Source organism: Phacochoerus africanus, chromosome 1 (genome assembly GCF_016906955.1).
Source record: "Phacochoerus africanus isolate WHEZ1 chromosome 1, ROS_Pafr_v1, whole genome shotgun sequence".
NCBI lineage: Eukaryota > Metazoa > Chordata > Mammalia > Artiodactyla > Suidae > Phacochoerus > Phacochoerus africanus.
In genome coordinates this window covers 7989068-8009663 of record NC_062544.1, presented here as the reverse complement: position 1 = coordinate 8009663, position 20596 = coordinate 7989068, and the positions used below count along the sequence as shown (strand labels likewise).

The 20596-nt window shown below is 52.9% G+C and overlaps 1 protein-coding gene across 7 annotated transcripts in view; it reads left to right on the top strand.

The window, feature by feature from the left end:
• Positions 1-5881: 5881 nt before the first annotated feature.
• Positions 5882-20596, top strand: part of TNIP1 (TNFAIP3 interacting protein 1) — a 52946-nt gene continuing 38231 nt past the window's right edge. For 2 of the 7 annotated variants that reach the window (XM_047770392.1, XM_047770227.1), the window contains exon 1: positions 5883-5972. The gene's annotated coding sequence lies outside the window, so the exon portion shown is untranslated. Of the gene's footprint in view, positions 5973-12351; positions 12536-15081; positions 15105-20596 lie in introns of those variants that run through there. The other 5 variants (XM_047770183.1, XM_047770161.1, XM_047770441.1 and 2 more) reach the window with 4 other exon arrangements.

Here is a 20596-nt window from a genome sequence, read left to right as displayed (position 1 = left end):
GGGGAGTCAGGCTCACTACCTTCCTGCTGCCTTTCCCCTGTTCCCAGGATAAAACTCCCCCTGTGAGTGAGATGGAAACCTAAGATGAAATTTGCCAGGCTTCTCAGATGCCCCTTCGTTGCTGTCACCCTCGTCAGCAGCTGCCACCAGATCCATGGTCATCCTTGCCTCTGCCTGAGGCCTGCCCCCTGCACACACACCACCCCCCCAGGGGGGATGCGGATGGAACGTGCTATGTTCTCGTTCCCATGGGCCAAGGCGCCTTCGCTTCACTGGCTCTCAGCCTCCCCATCCTTCCTACTTGGGAGGATATTTCAGGAACCAAGTAAGATTAAAGCACACCCAGATCCTGGCCCAACAGCTGGTACCCAGGGGGTTCAGGCCTTATTCCCTTTCTTTCCCTTATCCCTGCCCCTCCCGGGGTCCCCTCTCCCATCTTGGGGTCCAGGTTAGCTGGAGAGCAATATTTGCATAGACATGAGACCTCACCCTGGGGAAATTCCCCCTGGTGACCAGGCTTCCTTTCTGAGGTCAGGCCACATCATCAGACACGGCTCCTTCCTCTCCAGCCCCCCGCCCCCCAGCCTCCTACTGGCATTGGCCCCTCTCATCTACCCGGTGTAGATCCAGGCGCACAGATTTAGTCCCCTCCTTGGGTCCTCGCCCTGACCAAGAGGGTGTGAGGGCAGAGGGTGGGCTGGGGATCTGGAACTAAAACAGAAGGGAACAGAGGAAAGGGCCAGAGGTGTTCTGGAAGCCTAGTACTGTTAGCTTGACAACTGCCTTTGTGACCAGAGGCACATTCCCGCCCCCCCATGGGGGTAGGGGGTGCAGCTTGATTTCTCCTTCTGTCCAGCCAGGGGGGTTTGGTCTGGATACTCTCTAAGTTTTGTTTCCAGAGCTGATAGGCTAAGAAGCCACTTCCTTTGGCAGCACAGTCTTGCAACATGTGTCCTTGGATCTTCTTCCTTTGACAAGGATCATGTAACAGAACACCCTGTGTGTGTTTCCTCCGAAAGCACAATTTTACAAAATGTGTCCCGGAATTCCATTTTTTCAGACGTTGACAGAATGACACGTACCTCATTCCCCCTGCAGTGACTTGGTTTGGGTTTTCATTTTTCCCTTCACACGTCAGATGATATCCTGTGACCGAGTGCTGCCTGCTGAGATCTGTCGTCTGCATGGTCTCTGGCCCTGGTACTGAGAAGGCACCTTCCCTGGTACAAACAGGAAAATATGTGAGGTCCCCGTGACTCCCTGCATCAGGACCAACTCTTAGCAAAGAACTTGGAGAGCAGTGGTCCCAACTTTCAATCACCTGGGGAGCTTTGAAAGTACCGATCCCAGGCCACGTCCCCCTGAGATTTTGTGGTAATTATTCTGGGAAGGGCCTGGGCATTTGTGTTTTTACAAAGCTCTCCAGGTGATTCTACTGTGCAGCTTGGATTGAGAACCACTGATCTAAGGCCCCTGCCCAAGACCAAATGGGTCAGATGATGCGGATGCATGCCAAAGTGGACAAAAAACACCCAGCCTGAGACAGTCTGTATCAAGTCATCCTAATGGGCACCTCTTCTCCATCCACAGCTATGCCCAGGGCTATGAATGGGCAAAGAGAATTGGCCCCTTTTCACAAAGGAGGAAGGTGAGAGACAGAGAGAGGAAGTTTCTGCTGAGGTCACACAATGAGTCAGCCACAGCTAAGGGCCTGGCACCTAGTAGATGCTTGTAGAGGCAACGTGTTTTTGCAACAGTTGTGGATGCGTTTTGGCAACAGTTGTGGATGTGATGCTGGGGTGACCCAGGGAAATACTAGCTCACTTGGTGCCTCCCGCTGGTTCGTGACCATGAGTTCTCCTTGGCTGCCTGTATCACTTGGGAGTCGGAAGACCCAGCTTAGGGAGCTTGGGTTTCTCAAACTCTATGGAGTATGAAGACCCCCCTTGAATGGTTGTTTAAAATGCTGCCTCTGGGGCCCTACCCCTGGAGAGTCTGATCTCTTAGGTCTAGAGTGGGGCCAGAGTCCTGGCTTAGGTTCTAATGGCTTTGGGGGAGCTCGCAACAGAACTAGTAAATCAGGAAACCCACAGAGTCAAATCCATTCCTTCTCTAAAGAAATACTGATTGACTCTTATGAGACTGGTTCGATGCTGTTTCCACACCATCAGCAACATGACCAGAGCTTTCAGGGTGGGAGAGGAAATCAAGGGGAGTGGGGAGAGTTAGATAATTAAGTAGCAAAGAGTGGGCCTGTGTCTATCCAAATTTCACCCATCTTTCAAGGTTCCGCAAAGGCTTCATCTCCGTGGGTAATCTCTGGAGATATTAATTCCCTGCCATTGAACTCCAGCTGTGCCACTTAGTAACTGTTGGCTTAAACCACTGTGAGCCTCAGTCTCCTCACCTGTAGAAGAGCAATCTCATAAGGTTCGGATGAGGAAAGCATAAAATGCATTTAGATGCACTTACGACCGTGGCTGGTACATGCTAATCTTAAGTATTAGCTATTAGTGTTCTTATTTCCTGACCATCTTGGCCTGCTCTGATTTCTCCTTCCTCTGAACTTTGGAACTTCCTTACAGTGTCAGAATGGAAGGCCCCTTGGTGATTATCCAGTCTCACTCCTTCATGTTAGGAGGGGAAGCAGAGGACCAGAGAGGGGAAGGGACTTGTCCAGGGCCACACAGCAGAGCCAGGACTCAAATCTCAAGTTTTCTGATGCCTGGTCCAAGGGCTTCTTCTTCCTTGATGTCTGTTCCTTGGCCTGAATAAGCAAGGCAAGTTCAGGAGAAACCATGGCTGGAAGAAGGAAGGGCGGGGGGGAGGCAAGAGACAATTTTCAGCAGGGAAAACCTAGAGCTAATCTCCCACCATAGTGTGCAAGCCACGCGTGCTTACAGGCGAGTCCGGCTCACGGGGGTCCTGATCCTGAAGGCTCCTTAGCCCTTCAAGCTCCCTCTGCCACTTAGGACTCCAGGAGCAGGTACCAGCCCAAGGTGGGCTTCGTGAATTCACAGAAGATCTGTCATTACTGGGGCTTCTGGAGATAAAATATCATGTGTGAGGGAAATACCACGATCCAGGAACATTGACTGAATTACATATTATCCTGATGATGAATCTGAAACTCCATTTCCTCCAGGAAGGGGCATTCCTCAATTTCACAGAAGGCTCTGGCTGACTCAGGGGGTTAATGCCAGGCCACTGGGATGCTTCGCAAAGGGAGCCGAGAGTGAGCTCTCTCTCCCTGATGCTGGGTCCTGCCACCACCCCAAGTGCCTCTTTTTTGAGCTGTTGGGGACATGAGCTAGGGAGGCCTTGCAATTTGGTATCAGAGGGCGGAGACGGCGCACATGACAGTGTGGATAGGAGAGTGGAGATTTTTACTCCCTGCAGAGGAAAGAATTTAGGCGTAGGGAAGCGTGTCCCCCTCTGTGCCTAGCTCAAGGACCCGTGTCGTTAGTCCTGCAGAAACTTTCTGCGCGGTTGGGGGTGGTGGTTCTGCCACGTATGGCTATTCAAACATTTAAAAGTGGTCCGTGCACCCGGGGGTCAGTGGGAGAAAGAGCACTGCACTAGGAGTCAGGATGTCTCTCGATTTAGTCACTTGGAGAGTCACTTCCCCTGTCTGGCCTTCCCTCCCACATGTGTCGAGTGAGGCTGTTGGGCCAGGAGGTCTCTCTAGCATTTCCCAGGCAATCTCCATCCAAAGGGCACAGAAGCAGGTGAGGGGCCGATTCAGTGGACTCCCCCCTCCCTCACCCCCTGTGTCCTGCCTCCCCATGCCCTGCCCAGGGTTTTGGTGGCCCCTTGATTCCTGGCCCCGTTGTTCCAGCCCCATCTCCGTCTCCGTCACTTCCCCCTGGCTTGCTTCCAACTCAGTGGTCCACTCAGAGTGAACCATTTTCAGTTTCCTGAATTCATTCTCTCTTCTCTTTGCATATTCTGTTCCCTTTGCTGAGAACACCTTTCCTTATGCTCTTGCCTGGCTACTTGCAGGTATCATTTAAGGCATCTCTTCCTTGAGGAAGACTTCCCAGATCTCAAATCCTGGCCAGATGCTGCTTTAACTGGCTCCTGCAGCTCACTCTATTCCTCCTGCCCAAATACCTCTCTAACATACTTTAATTACCTATTAATTTCCTTAGGGTCCCAGAGTAATGCTATCCAAGAGAATTTTCTGTGATGATGCAGCTGTTCTATATGTGTGCAGTCTAACGTGGCTACTGAGCACTTGAAATGTGGCTCATGCTACTGAGGAGCTGACATTAATTTTAATGTGTTGTTATTTATGTATGTATTGATTGGCCTTTTTAGGGCCACACCTGTGGCATACAGAAGGTCCCCGGGTAGGGGTTGAATGGGAGCTGCAGCTGCCAGCCTACACCACAGCCACAGCAGTGCCAGATCTGAGCCGTACCTTCGACCTACATCACAGCTTGTGGCAATGCCGGATCCTTAGCCCACTGGGCAGGGCCAGGGATCAAACCTGCATCCTCATGAATACTAGTTGGGTTCATTACCACTAAGCCACAGCAGGAACTCCGAGTTTATATTTAAATAGCCACATGTGGGCTGATGACTACTGGACTGGACAGGGGAGCCCCAGAGTCTTTGAGCTCTAAGTGGGTAGGAAATGGGTCTGACTAGTCCATCCCTATGTCTATGATGTTGTGTAAGAATAAAGAAACCCCAGAATCAGGCAGGAATGATGGAGAAAGTCCAGCTCATCTCGATGGTCCCCAACCGTCCCCTACCCAGGCATTTTTTCAGCAAATGATGAACTGAGACCTTATATTTGTAAACAGTCAATCGTTTACAAGGGATGTCTGTAAACTCTCTCTCTCTCTCTTTTTTCTTTTGGCTGTGCCCGCAGCATGCAGAAACCCCTGAGCCAGAGATCAAATCTGCGCCACAGCAGTGAGCCGAGCCACAGCGGGGACAATGCTAGATCCTCAACTGCTTGGCCATTGGGGAACTCCCGCTACCGATTTATTTTCACTACCATCACAGGAGGTGGGCAAAACAGGACGCACTGTCCCCATTTTGCAGCAAGGGATCACTGAGGCTGAGGATGGGGAAGCCAGGCTCAGGAGTTAGCGCAGAGCGGCGAGGCTCATTGGTGGAGGGGTCTCTAGGGTCACTCAACATCCCAGCAAGACCCAGCCCAGAGGGAAGAAACGGGCTTTTTCTTTTCTTTTCTTTTCTTTTTTTTGAGACTAGATAAATGATGTTTATTTTTTCCATTATAGCTGGTTTACAACGTTATGTCAATTTTCTGCTGTGCAGCAAGGTGACCCGGTGACACCTACATTACACATTCTTTTTCTCACATTATCACGCTCCATCATAAGTGACTAGATACAGTTCCCAGTGCTGTAACAGCAGGATCTCATGGCTTCTCCAGAATGGGCTTTTTCCTTGCCTGTAGAAAAGCCACAGAAACTAAGTGGAAACAGATGGGATACGAACCAGGGACAGGAGGATGTGGGCTGGCCATCCGGTGATTTCCTTAGGATGCTGGGCGCTGGAATCCCCCACCTCTGGCCAAGGAAGGGATGGAGATCCTTAGGCAGAAAAACGGTGTGGAGGTGGGGGGCAGGGGGAGACGGGGGGGGGGGGTGTGCTGGCTGGTTGTCTCTGCCCCTGTATCACTTCCCAGTCCAGCCACAGAGTCATCGGGCTTCCGGCCCCTCCCCAGAGCCCCCTCCCCTTGCTGGAATTCACAGCAAGGGAAAGCCAGGCTGGGAAGGGGCAGGTGGGGAACTGACAGAGAAGGGCCCTGTGCCCTGCCAGGGGGCGGGATGGGGCCCCAGCCGGGCCCTGGGGCTGCCTCGCCTCCAGCCCGGGGAATTCCCCTCCCGCCGAGGCCTCAGCCTCTTCTTCCTGCAGAAGCGCAGTCAGCCAGGCAGCCTCCGCGGCCCGCAGCCCCTGCAGGCACCGACCCAGCTTGTCCTGCCCTCCCCCAGGTGAGTGATCCGGCCCCGGCCCCCAGGGGGGGTGTGAGCCAGGAATGAGGAGGGGACCCTCCCAGCTCTGGGCCACACGTCACCCGGGCCCTGGCTTTCCACCCTCCCAGCTCCCTCTCCCCACCAGGGCTTGGGCTCCGGGCCTCTCCACCTGCCTGCCTGGCCTCACCCTCTTGCCTTCTCTCCCTCCATTTCCGATTTCCTCTTCCTGCCCTCCTCTTCTTGCCCGGCCTTCTCAGCTCACCTTTTTCTCTCTAGTCCCTGCCAGGTTTTCCAAAAGGAAGGAAAAGAACAATCAATGTTGGGCTTATCCTTTTCCCAAGACGAGGGAGTAGGCAGGCAAGGGGGAGGGCAGGTCTGTGTGTGTGTTTGTAAGCGTGTGTCAGGTCCCCCCAGGTGCCTGTGTGTGGGACCGTGGGAACGAAAGTGTGTGAGCCTGTTTATGTGTTTGTGAGTATGTCTGTGGGTGTCTGAGTGTGTCTGGGTTGTTCCATGAATACGTGTCTGTGAGGGTTGGCGGGTGAGTGTGTGGGCTTGGGGTGAGCTGAGGCTAGATGGGGAGACCAGGTGGGAGTCTGCCCCTGCCTCCCTTGGGATCACCCCTCAAGGTCGGGGCCAAAGCACCTGTTGCGGGGGTGGGCTCTCCCACCTGCTCTCCTCCAGAGCCAGCTGGACCTTTCTGTGGTCGGGCCTCTAACAGAGAGAGCGAGCCTGGGGCGTGCAGTGAGGCAGCCTCCTGTTTGATCACAAACAGCCCAGATTTTCCAAAGCTGGTGAGAGGCCCACCCCAGGGAAGTCCCTGGCGAGGAGGGGCCAGGAGGAGTGGAGGCCGAGTCACCGTCACAACAGCTTCTGGGCTGCAGAAGAATGAAGGGCGCAGCGGGAGGGGCCCAGAAGAGGGAGCACGGGGAGGACTTGGGGTGAGGCGGAAGGAAGATTGCTCGCAGGGGCCTGTCAGGGCTTCCCAGGATTAGGAAATATTCTGGTTCCCATGGGTCTGCCTCCTTCAGGGGCTGGGCTGGGCCTGGCTGACCTCTTCCCACTTCCAGGAGAGTGACAAGGGGCAAGTCTAGATCCAAACCCGGATCCGGTCAACCTGCTGAGCTGGAGACAGAGCAGCCAGAGAGAGAGGAGCTGGAGGAGGGGAGGCCTGGGGCTCCCAGGAGACTGTGGCTACATCGCTACAAGGCCAGGAATTTCTGCCAGTGTCACTCTGCCCTTTCCTCTCCTCCAGCGGTGCCCTAGGAAGCCTAGACTCTAACAGGCAGGCCCAGGGATGCAGGGGAAACTTTGGGGGTGGAGAAAGAGGAAAACAGGAAAGACCGTGGAGAAAAAGCTGGGAGAAATGCCTTCTAGGCCGGGTATTTCCGAGAACACCTTGTAAAGTCTGGGGCAGTTTCCTCCACGGCTCTGGGCCCCGAGGTCCTCACTGGAAAAAGGAGATTAATGACCCCTGCCCCCTGCCCCCAACCCTCACATTGGGTCGATTAGAACTGTCATTGCAGCTTCTCCCCAATGCCAGGTCCTGTGGCCTTTCATTCTAGCTTATGCACATGTTCTCACCTTCTTGGCATCGATAAGGAAACTGGAGGCCAGTCAGCACAGGGTGTGAGTGGCAGGGCTGTGATCTAAGCCCAGGTCTGTCTGACTCCAGGGCCCGTATCCTAACCCGAGCATGACATGCCTCTTGGAAGTGGGACAAACTGTGACGGTGAAGCACTTACATTCCCTTAAGGTGCCGAATGAATGTGCAAAGTCATGGATTTCTCACCACCGTCCTAGCCACCCTCTCATGTAGTTATTTGGGAAGTCGAGAGATTTAAAAACGCCTTCTTGGGAGTACCCTGGTGGCTCAGTGGTTAAGAATCTGGCATTGTCACTGCTGTGGCTTGGGGTGCTGTGCTGCTGTGGTGCGCTTCCATCGCTGGCCCGGGAAATTCTGCCTGCCAGAGGTCGGGCCAAAAGAAATTCTTGGGCTGAGAGTGGGAAGTGGGGATCATAGGCTCTGCTCACTTGATTACTTTTTATCACCAAATACAAAACTGTACCTGCTACAATTTCAGTCAACATCATATGCTTGACATGCTTTTCTCATTTATCACTAAAATTTCCCTCTCTCTCTCTCACTCTCTCTCTCTCTCTCTCTCTCTCTCACACACACCCCCAACACCAAAAAGCACCTAGAATCTGCCACAGGGTTTTACGCTTTCTGAGATTGCCTCAGGCCATGGAGATGTGGGACTGGCTCTGAGAAAGGGACCCAGACCCAGGATTGCTCTTAGTTCATTAGCTTCTCACCCCTAGTCAGGCCCCAACTCCCTAAGTCATCTATTGGAGCGAGGCACCTGCTCGTTTGCTTTAGAAGCTCCATTTCCATGGCTGAGGTGTGTGGAAATAGCACAGCTCTGGAGACTTAAGGACTCTCCCAAACTCACTGTAAGACTTCTGACAAGTCCCTGGCCCTCCCTGGCCCGCTGTGGCTTCATCCCTATAAGAAAAAGGCTGGGTTTGATCCTTTCTAAAAATCCTTTAAGGACTAGCATTTTGAGGTCTCTGCCTTGCTAGGTGTCAGGACTCCACAGCCTAATGCTCAAAAGCCTGAAGCGTTTAAGAGCCGGGATCATGGGGTTCCCGTGACCCACTGCTGTTTCAGACCTGGTGGAAGTTATCGAACCCCGCAGAGCCCTGTCCCATCTGTGAAGTGGGGGTGATAACAGCACTGACCTCAGAGGCTGGTTGGGAGAGAACGTGATGCGAAAAGGCAGACCTAGCACATTCAGCACATACGCCACAAATGTTACCTCCGAATGATTTTAGGATGCGGCCTTCCCTCCTCTTTAGGCAGCAGATTCAAAGCGCCACCGCGTATGGGTTGAGGGTTTTTTTTGTGTGTGTGCTTAATTGCTCTCCACGTTGGTTTTAGGTGTGACTTGGGAGCAGCCTTGGAGGAGGCAGTGGAGGAGGAGGGAGTGGTAGAAAGGAAATTAGGAAGTTTCGGGCCTTTGAACAAAACAAAAGGAAACAAAACACAGGACTTTTGATTCTCCTCCCAGGCAGGGCTTTGCAACCGTGCCCTTGCTGTGCTTGTCCGCACTTTGGAGGAACAAGAGGTTCCCAGCTGCCACTTTCCAGAGTCAGGCTCAGCTTCCCAGTTTGGAAATCTCCTTCTAGAGCTGAGGGGAACAGGGGGTGCCAGGCTAGGGGGACTGTTTCCTACCCCGCCAGGGCCACAGAGTCGAGGGTCCCCTATAGTTTGGGGGTACTGTGATGGAACCGGGGGAGGTTCCATTCCTGGGTTTAACAGTGCCGTTCTAGGGCGTTCCTGTCGTGGCTCAGGGGTTAACAAATCTGACTAGGAACCATGAGGTTGCGGGTTCAATCCCTGGCCTTGCTCAGCGGGTTAAGGATCTGGCCTTGCCGTGAGCTGTGGTGTAGGTTACAGACCTGGCTCGGATCCCAAGTTGCGGTGGCTCTGGAGTAGGCTGGTGGCTACAGCTCCGATTCGACTCCTAGCCTGGGAACCTCCATATGCTGCAGGAGCGGCTCAAGAAATGGCAAAAAAATAAGGTGCATTTCTATCCACTGTATGCAATCCTTGTCTACAAACCCATATTGTTTTTTGAATGCCTACTGTGTGCTAAGCTTTGGGCTTTACTTGCATGATCTCAATTATCCTCAGGATAACCGAAGGGGTAGGTAATTATTAGCTTATTTTTCAGAGAGGAACAGAGGCTTAGAAAGTCCACCACCTATGAAGTAAGGGGTTCAGTGGGGGTTAGAACCCCATTAGTTAGGTCCACAACCTAAGTTCATAATGAGCCTTGACTTTCTGTAAGAAAGAAGGAGTTCCTGCTGTGGCTCAGCAGGTTAAGAACCTGACATAGTGCCCATGAGGATGTGGATTCAATCGCTGGCCTCCGTTAGTGGGTTAAGGATCCGGCATTGCCAAAAGCTGCAGCATGAGTCGCAGATGCGGCTCCAATCCTGAGTTACTGTGGCTGTGGTGTAGGCTGGCAGCTGCAGCTCTGATTGGACCCGTAGCCTGGGAGTTTCCTTATGCCACAGATGTGACATTAAAAAAAAAAAAAAAAAACAGGACATTGTAAAGACAACTTGGTACAGTGGAAAGAGCACGTGACTGGGAGCCAACCCTGGTTGCATCACTCAATGTGTGTGTGTGAGTCTTTTACTACACTGAAGACTTAGTTTATAGATCTGCCAAAGAGGGGATTGTGGTCAAGGGTCTCTTTGGCCTCTAACAAGACGGAATGTTCAGAAGTCAAAGAGCCCTAAAAGGATGGAAGGGGTAGGTGTGGGCATGATTTCCAGGAGATGAGTTTTCTCACACATTGTAATTATTAAGAAAAGTTATCCAGAGTTCCCGTTGTGGCACAGTGGAAATGAATCTGGCTAGGACCCATGAGGTTGCAGGTTCGATCCCTGGCCTCACCTCAGAGGGTTAAGGATCCGGTGTTGCCGTGAGCTGTGGTGTAGGTTGCAGACGTGGCTCGGATCTGGCATTGCTGTGTCTGTGGCTGTGGCTGGCAGCTGTAGCTCTGATTGGACTCCTAGCCTGGGAACCTCCATATGCCACAGGTGCAGGCCTAAAAAGCAAAAAAAAAAAAAAAAAGAAAGAAAAAAAATTATCCAAAATTAGGGAATCAGGCAAAATGATGACTCTGTAACCTTTTAATACCCATACTAGAGCATGGTCCAACAAGGTGCTTCTAGGAGTCATCTGGCACTTTGGGGAATGAAATTCTTGGCCTAATTCTTGAAGATCAGACATTTACAAAAACAGCTGGAATAGTTTGGAAACAGAATGCAAACAGCAGAGACCCTTCAGTTTTTAAAGTAAATTTCAGTGTTCATGAGAAGACTGGGGTTGGGATTAGAAGGAGGGTATTCTAGGAAAAGGCAGACTGGGAATCACAGACAAGAGTGGAAGGCAACTGGACGGCGGGGGCGGGGGGCCTGATGGGTGAGGTGACGCCTGAGAGCTGTGGTATGAGCAAGTCCAAGATTCTCATTTCTCTGTACCCTTGTGGTGACACTCAACCGGGCCTTGCTTGATGTTCCCATCCTCCTTCCTCCCCTCCTCTCTTCAAAATCAGGATATTTGTGTACTTCTTTTCATAATTAAAAGGAACTGGAATTAATACTGTTTTGAGAATTTGATAATCCCTTTGAAGTAACTAAAAGCATCCCGAGATGTCAGAAAGCCTGAAAGGCGTGTCCTAGGGTTAGGCATAGCTTGGGTAGGGTGTGTGTGTGCGTGTGTGCGTGTGTGTGTGTGTGTGTGTGTGTGTGTGTGTGTGTGTTTACATATGGTCACAGTCAGCTGACAGAGCTGTCCTGTAAAATGAGGGCCTCTATGAAACAAATCCCCAAATCCTTTCTGAGGATGAGGGCCTGTCATTGACTAAGTTTTCAACAGTTCCAGTGAAATGACTCTTTTGGAATACATTTTTCATAAAGCTCTATTAACCCAATTGAAAGATCTGTCCTTTATTCCAAGGTTAGGCCCTTCCACTTTTTGCAATTAAAATGTACCCTCTTTTGAATAAAAGGCAGGCTTACAAAAACAAATGTTCCTATAACCTTCTATCAAGTTACTGTTTCTTGCTGCTCTGGGAAATCCCACAGCGTGTGTGCATGATCTGGCTCACGTACAGATAGGCAGGGCAGGAGGTGGGCTCTGAATTTGCCCACTTGGGTTTGAATCTTGTTTCAGCTACTTACTGAGGTCATCTAGCCTCCCTGTGCCGTTTACATTTACTTACGGTGAAAAAAAAAAAAAAAAAAGACTGGGGTATAAATCCCATCTCACTAGGGTGGCTATGTGTTTGGGAGAATAAGCGCGCAAAAAACGTTGGCCCGTGACAGTAAGATTAAAGATTCTTTTAAGAGTACTTCAGCTCAGAATCTGTGAGCTCAGCTAAGAAGTTCGGGAGCAGCCTGAACCTGCACCGAACACCAGAGCCCTGAGCTGAGCTCTCGCTTAGCTACAAACGCTTAAGTGCTTTTTGACATGTCCCCTCCCCGCGCTCAGGCCAGTGCGCCCCTCAGCCCGAGGGAGGGGTGGGTGGTCTCTGCGGCTTGTCTCTGCTCTGACTTTCTAGCTTTCAGGGTGGCCCCAGCCCCGCTCCGGCACCTGGACTTTCCGCAGCAGGGAGTGCCGCGAGGGGCTGCCCAGACCCAAAGAGGTCCATTTCCGAGGCGTAGAGCACGGAGGGGCCGGCCCCAGGCCTCCAGACGGGCTTTGCAGCCCGGGGCCCTCCAGCGGCGGCTGTTTACCTCGTGGCGCCCCACCCCACGGTCCGCGGGCCGCTCACACAGCTGCGTGATTGGACGAGCCGCCTGTCAATCGCTGGGGACTTTCCCAGGGGTGGGGCGGCCCAGCCCCCAGCACTTCCTAGTCCCGGGCCCGGTTCCCCTGCCCCGGCCCGGGATCCCGAGCAGTGCCGTGGTGCCGGAGCCTGGCCTGGGCCTCTACCCTGTCCCTGGACTTGGGGCTGGACGCGGAGAGCAGGACGCTGCCCCCCCAGAGCCCCCACCCTCAGGTAAACCGGCTTGGCGGGGCGGAGATGGACTGGGAGGAAGGGAGCCCGGGACTGGGCCGTTCCGAATCTGGATGGGCAGGGATCTGGTGTGGAGCAGGGAGCTCAGGCCCGGCCAGGCGGCCTGGGCTTCTCGGCTCCTGGGCTCGGGTGCGCGAGGTCCCCGAACGCCGGGCGCCTCTGGGGCGGCGGGGTCCGGCTGTGGGGAATCCCTGACCCGCGCGGAGGGTGGTGGGCGCGCGTGCGCACTGCGTGGGCGAGCGTGTCTGGGAACGGCGTGCAGGCGGCGTGCAGGCGGTGTGCCCGGCTTGCAGACCCACCCGGGGTGGGGTCGTGTGTGCCGGCGTCAGTCTCTTTACAGTGTGGGAGACCGGTTTTGGAAGCAGTGTGCGCAAGTGATGAGGAGGAAAATAACTCTTTATCGGGCGCTTTCCAAGTGCTGATCTAAACATGTATTAAACTCATTTCATTGTCACGTCCATCCTCAAAATGAACATGATGATTGTTATCCGAATTTGACTTTCCGCATTTTACAGTTCAGGAAGCCGGGCCACTTGGAGGTTGGTGCCATACAGCTAGAGAGTTGCAAAGTGAGGATTTGAACTCGGGCCTTTGACTCCAGACTCCAGGGCTGTGTACTGTTTCTAATGAACATGTTTTGCCCACTGTTGGATACAGCGTCTTTGTGCATGTGCAGGGGGCTGTAGTGAGTTTTGGGGGGTGATTCTGGGTGTGGAGTGTCTACATTCGGGTGAGTTTTTTCACTGTTCAGCATTCGTCTACAAGAATGTGTGAGGTGGTGTGTATGTGAAAGTGATTGTATTATACATGCATTAATTGTGTATGGGAGTGGGTGGGGATTTTGTGCCACCGGGTGAGAGATTTTGTTTTGGTTGGGGGGGACTTTTGTGGATGATGTAGAAGAATCAGCACGGTCCATCCCCACCCCTTTGCAGAATGACAGTGCAGGGAAATCTGTGGATTCCTAATGCATCATTTTTATTTCACAGTATCGTCAAAATGGAATTTAATCAGCTCTTACTCATTTTCCAAGTGAGGGCAATATGATAGAGGGGAATTCAGCATCTGATGAGAAGTCCAGAAAGAGGACTCAACATTTTTTTCATTCCTGACAGTGGATACTGCCATTAGGAGGCTCGAATAGCAGTTCTGTGATGTACTGAAGTCCCCCTTTTATAGCAGAGAGAACTCAGGCGGTGAAACACCAATAACGGTGATAATAACAGCCTGCATTTACCACCACTTACTGTGGCTCAGGCATGGTGCCTTGTGTTTAGCATCTCATGTAATCTTTTCTTCAACCCTAGGAGAGAGTCATTAGTAGTAGCCTCAATTTTCGGCTGAGGTTAAGACTTGCCCAGGACGAGGAAGGCTTGAACGCTGGGGCCTGTCTCCTTTCCACTCTCCCGGCTCTGTCCTGGGAAGACCATATGATGAGGGCCTGCCACTTCTTGGAAGCTCTTGGTCATTTCCCGTTTGAGGCTGCAGCTGTGAGTGTGCTGTGTTCCACATACTTCGGTGACCCTGTTTTCGCCCACCTATGGGTGTCCACGGGTATGGCATGGCACTCCTGCTGAGGGTGGCTGTCCGCCCCTGTGCCCACACGAGGGCTCTTGGGGCCCCAGGAAGCCATGGGATCTGACTCATACCCTTACCCCCAGCGCTGCCTGTGACTTGGGGCCCGGATGTCCTGGGTTGTGTCGGCCGACCTGATTTGAGGACCTCAACATTGTAGGAGGTCAGCTGTCTGCCTCCCGTTCTGGGGCCTCCTGGGGGCTGCTTTACTCCTGCAGCCTCTGCCATCTGACCTCAGCAGCCTGCTCCCCACCCCACCCCGACCTTGGACATGCCAAGCTGCTTCTTGCCTTGGGGCCTTTGTAAGTACGGTTCCTTCTGCCTGGAACACCTTTCCCCAGCTCTTCCCATGTCTGGTTCTTCCTTATCTATCGCGTCTCAGCTCAAATGTCACCTCCTCAGAGGGGCCTTCCCTGACCTTTTTATGCAAAGTAGCCCCTTTTTTCACTTTCTGTCATATTACTATTATATTTTTTTCAGATATTGATCATGCTGTGAAATGATGTTGCTTGTTTGTGAATGAGAAAATGTATGCATAGAACTTAGGGTCTGGCAGACAGTAATTTTGAGTGTTTGCTTGTCTGTTGTCTTTCTCGTTTCCTAGAAGAGTGAGAGCAAGGACCTCCTTAGCCTTCACGTGTGGCTCCCTGATAGCAGAGAAGTGTCTCGGGTCAGGCTTTGCTGGGTTCGTTCAGTGAATGAGTACCGTAGAAGAAACTAGAAAAATGATGGATTTCACAGATGAGAACACGGAGGCCTAGATGGGAAAGCAGTGGCAGAGCCAGGGTCAGAGCCAGAATCTGCTCCCCCGCCCCCCCCCGCCCGCGCCAAGGCTTTTTTTTTTTTTTTTTCCACTTCTGCTAGCAAACATATGCCGATGGTCCTCATACCTGGTGTTGTGCTGAGAGGTGTGGACTGAGCAGACATGTGCCATGAGTGCTAGCTGGGAGGCATCGTGTGCCCACAAGTGCTGGCAGTAAGTCTGACTGGGGTGTGGAGTACTTTGGGGGTGTCAGATGGTCAGGGGGCTTCTGGAGGGAGATGACTTCAAGGCCGAGCCCTAGCAAGATGATGCGGTGTGCAGAGCAGAGCCTGAGCTCCTTTGGGAACTTAATAGGTTAGGCAGAGGATTTGGGGTAAGGCTCTGTTGGGTTGGGGGGGTGCTGACTGGCTGAGCTAAGGAAAATCTCCGGGGTCTTTACTACCAGGCAGAGAAATGTGGGTTTTTCCCTGTTGGCAGCATTAGGAAATGATGAGAACAGCTGCTGGTGGGCGAACCCAAGCGTGCATTAGAACCCCCTGGGTGACTTGTTAAAAAGATTACAAAACGTTCGATCCAGCTGGTGGCAGTGACGCTGATGCTGCCGCCCGTCCAGCTGCTCTTTAAGAACCCGCGGCGCAGCACACGTGCTTTGAAGTCCGGCACACCTGGCTCGGTGCCGCGCCTGCTTCCTCCCCTGTAAGACTCTCTGACATAAGTGCTGCTTCTAGAGTGGTACAAGCTAGTGAGACAGTGCGTGTGGGGCCCTCAGCGTGGGGCTGGCCGAGAGGAAAGCGCCCGTAAAGGCTGGCTGCTGAACGTCATTAAATCCTATTAATGATGCCCATCAGGCTTCGAAGGGGCTTCGGTCGGACACGATGAGGTGGTCTGATTTCCCGTGCTTTGGGATAACTTTGCCTTTGAGCTCTGCCCTTCATCCTCTGCCACCTGTGGACCATGCGGTGTCCTCTCTGGATGGGGGGACCTTGGTTTCGTCTCCGACATCTCTCCGTCCCTGTTCGGAGTGTACATGTGGGAGGGCCACAGAGGACATGGGGCCCGGATTTCTTCAACAGCACCCAGCAGCACCCCAGCGGGTGGTCATCCCGCCTCCTTGACCCCTACGCCAGGGTCAGGGAGCGCCCTGCCTCCTAGGTGGCCCCAACCTGTGTTGTTACAGGGGGCTTGTTGTCGAGGGCTTGCTGTCTCACCCCTCCTTTCCCCTGGCCATTTGGAGGGAGGAAGGGAAGGGGGGGCAGTAGGAGGTGTGGTGCAAAGAGTGCCCAGCTGGCCCCCAGAAGATCGGGTATGCCTGCCTTTGTGTCACCAGGCTTGGGCAGGCCCTTCTCCCTTTGCTGGCTTCGGTGTCCCAGCTGCAAAATGAAGGGATTGCGCTGGCTGGCATCATAGGGCCTTCTCTTCCAGCTCTGAAAAAGGTAGCCCGGTGACCAGGCCACCCGCGCGGGGCCCCAGCAGTTCCCAGGTTTTCGCTCTGGGGCAGGCAGGCCTTTCTGGGTCCCCCGTCCCTGCTTCTTGCTGCTGTCCCCCTCTACCCGCCCCCCGTCTGCCCCTCCTTTTCGTGTGCCTCTTGGAGAGTGTCTGGAGCCCCCTGGAGAGCTGCCAGAAGGAAGGCACAGGGAAGCAGGGGGCTTCTGTGGGAGCAGAGCCCTCCGACCTGCAGAGACAGACCTCGGCAGCCACCACGGCTTGGCTGCCTGCGGGAAGTTCTGGATGTTTTTCCCCCTGGCTGGCGCGGGACGGTCACTCTTCCCATAGGACCCATGGGAGTGGGCGCCTGGGCTCAGGGGCAGCTGGCTCTTCATCTGAGGGCTGTCCCCAGGCAGGGCTGAGCTCTCGTCTCCTCAAGGACCTCCCCCTGAGGCTGTTCCCTGTGTCCTTTGGGGTGGACACACCGGGTGGCCCAGGCAGATGTGTGTGTGTGTGTGTGTGTGTGTGTGGAGGGGTGCTGTAGGAGTCATGTCACCAAGGAGTCACACGCAGAGGCCCGAGCTGGTATTTTTAGGGCAGGCGTGGGGGCTGTCCCATGAGTCAGGGGCCCTTGGTTTGTCCTCCACCCACATGGGAATGCTGACACCACTCTCGGCTGGCCGGCATATCACGGTCTTGTGCCTTCCTCTTGGCCAGCTTTGTTCCGGTGGTCTGAGGAAGCCCGGGCCCGCCACACCCCCACTGCTGCCTCTGCAGGTGCTGCTCCGTGCCCCCCACCCCAGTGGCTGGGAAGAGGAACGTGGGGCCGAGGAGAGCAGCACTGACTTTTAAAACATATGAAGGGCTCTTATTAAAGAGACTCAGAGGGTAACAGACACTTGGGTATCCATCCACCTGTCCAGCTGAGGAAGTAACACGTTTTCGGCACACTCGAAATTTCTCTCTTATCATCCCCTCCCCCCCTCCAGAAGTAACAACCTAGAGCTTATTCTCTTGGTTTTCTCTCTAGTTTTATTATAAATATATACATCCCTAAACTGTATGTAGTATTTTATAAGTTTTAAAATGTTTAAATGCTGCATACTGTCTGTTCTTCTGCAGCTCGTGTGTGTGCTTAATCTTATATTTGTAAGCTTCGTCCTTGTTTATACTCTAGTTCTGACTCGTTTGGGGTTTTTTTGCAGCTGTTGGTATTCGTAGTCCCTGGTTTGAAATGGCCCCTTCTTTATTCATCTTTTTCTTCCTTAGATAAAGCCTTTGCTGTTAAAAGAGGACATCTTGGAGTTCCCGTCGTGGCTCAGTGGTTAACGAATCTGACTAGGAACCATGAGGTTACGGGTTCGATCCCTGGCCTTGCTCAGTGGGTTAAGGATCCAGTGTTGCCATGAGCTGTGGTGTAGATTGCAGACGCGGCTCAGATCCAGCATTGCTGTGGCTCTGGTGTAAAGCCAGTGGCTACAGCTCCAATTTGACCCCTGGCCTGGGAACCTCCATATGCCACGGGAGCGGCCCTAGAAAAAGGCAAAAAGACCAAAAAAAAAAAAAGGACATCTTTTTTTCTGGGCAGTCTTGCCCCTGTCCAGCTGTCTCCTTCCTCGCCATGACGGCTCCTGCTGGGGCAGCAGTTTAAGGTCGACAGAGTTCGATGGTTCCTAGTCGGTCGTCCAATCATTTCCACAGGGAGAAGCAACAGGAAAGCGAGGTCTGCTCAGGGTCCCTTGGTGAGGGGGCAGAAGTGGGATTTGAACACGTTAAGCCCTCCTGTCACCATATTTGGTGCTAGGGGAATTTTCAAAAGCTGTCATTTTCCGCCCTGGGGGAGGGAGTTACGGGGTTGGATAAGCCAGCTTCAGGGAGACAGGAGGACAGTCGAGTCTCCCTTCCCCTTGGTCCCTGCAGCTGATGGTCGAGTGCTCCTCCTGGGCTATGGAGTCTCAGCTGCAGGAGGGAAGTGGGCCGCTAGGCTCCGGGTGTGTGTGCCTGTGGGTCCCAGGAGCCGAGGGAGGCCAAGGGAAGCGGGTTGGATTGCTAGGCTGCCTTCTCAGCCCTTAGGGGCTGCTGGGTGGGGTGTGCAGTGTTGGCACTGACGATCAGGTGGGGGTTCTGCTTTGTCCCTTGGGAACTGTGCCACCTTGGCCCAGCTCTGCACCTGTCTGGACATGATGTCCTCTCCAGCAGAGCAGGTATAAGGCCCAGCGTGAGGGCCATGGGCGGACGCTTCACCCTTGCTTCTGGCTGAGGGCGGTTAGCCAGTCTGATGCTTCCCATCCTACCTTTGTCACCTCAAGGCCAGCCCTGACTTTCCTGAAGCCGGGTCCTTTCCGGCAGGTTCCAGGTTGAATCGCTCCTTTACACTTGCCAACTCTAGCATCCAGATTCCTTAACTCAAAAGCTTGTCCGTGGACTTTCCCTCCTTATTTATGATCTGGTCACTACAGCCTGTCTGCCCACATAAAGCCAATTTTTAATACTAAGGAAGCCTCCACAGCCTTCCAGCCTTATTTGGTGTCAGAACAATAGGCCTTCCCTATTGTTCTGACCATGTCAAAACACTTAAATCAAAAAAAAAATTAAAAAAAATTAAAATCTCCTTTTAAAAATATTGCAAGATAGGAGTTCCTGCCGTGGCAAAGTGGGTTAAGAATCCAACTGTAGTGGCTTGGGTCACTGCGGAAGCATGGATTTGATCCCTTGTCTGGTGCAGTGGGTTAAAGGATCCCATGTTGTTGCAGCTGTGGCTCAGATTCAGTCTGGCCCAGGAACTTCCTTGTGCTGCAGGTGTGGCCATAAAATTAAAAATATATATATATTACAAGATAGCATGTGCTCATTGGAGCAAAAACTCCAAAAACTCAAGCTAAAGGAATAAAGTAAAAAATGAAAGTTGTCTTTTTTTCTCCTTCTTCTCTCCTTCCCGGATTTTAAAATTGATTTTTAAAATGGAACACGGAGTTCCTGTTGTGGCCCAGCAGGTTAAGAACCCAACATAGTGTCACGAGGATGTGTATTCAATCCCTGGCTCCGCTCAGTGGGTTAAGGACCTCAGGTTGCCTCAAGCTGCAGCGTAGGTTGCAAATTCGACTTGGAGGAGTTCCCATTGTGGTGCAGCGGAAACGAATCCGACTAGGAACCATGAGGTCGCGGGTTCGATCCCTGGCCTCGCTCAGTGGGTTAAGGATCCGGCATTGCCGTGAGCTGTGGTGTAGGTCACAGATGCGGCTCAGATACTGTGTTGCTGTGGCTGTGGTGTAGGCTGACAGCTGTAGCTCTGATTCAGCCCCTAGCCTGGGAACCTCCATATGCTGCGGGTACAGCCCTAAAAAAAAAAAAAAAAAACAAATTTGGCTCGGATCTGGCTTGGATCCAGTGTTGCGGTGGCTATGGTGTAGACTGCAGCTGCAGCTCCAATTCAACCCTTCACCATTCAACCCCTCACCCAGGAACCTCCACATGCCATGGGTGTCGCCATTAAAAAGAAAAAAAGAAAGGAAGGAAGGAAGGAAGGAAGGAAGGAAGGAAGGAAGGAAGGAAGGAAGGAAGAAAAAGAAAAGGAGGTGTACACAAAGCTACCTCAATAGAAACATAATAGAAACTTAATATCTGAAAAGGTGGAGGTGAAAGTTCCTCGGTTGGGTCAGGCAGCCCGCACCTGGAGTCTTGTATCCAGTTTCTAGACCAGCTGTAGATAAGGTAGGAGTGGAGGGCTGAAGGGGCTGGATGGGGAGTGGTCTGGAAGCCAACCCCTATTAAGAACAATGCAGGGAACTGGAGCCAGTGTGCTTTGAGAGCAGCTGCAGGTTCCTCGGGGCTGAAATGGAGATGGGAATCTTGTTCCTTATTCCAGCTGGAGGCTCCTCGGGAGGAAGTTGGTCTAGTCACTAAAGATGCCCAGCTGGAGTCCCTTGGCTCCCTTGGGGCTGCTCAAGCACAGAACCGAATTTCCCCTGAGCTTCCTTTCAGCCTGAGATTCTAAGCCCTGGGACTGCTGGCAATTAATGGCAGATTGGTCCCTGATTGTGGGCAGAGTTCGTGATACATAGAGGCAGGTGCTGGGAACCTGGGGCATATTCCAGATAGTGGCACAGCAGGGCAGTGGTCTGCTCCGTGAGCTCCAGCCCCGTGCCTCTCAGGCAGTGCAGGCCAGCAGAAAGGGCACCCATGTTGGAGTCTGACAGATCGGGGCTGGAGTCTTTGTTCTGCCACTCACCAGCTGTGTGTCCTTAGGCGAGTGACTTGACCTCTCTGAGTCTGCCTCCTCA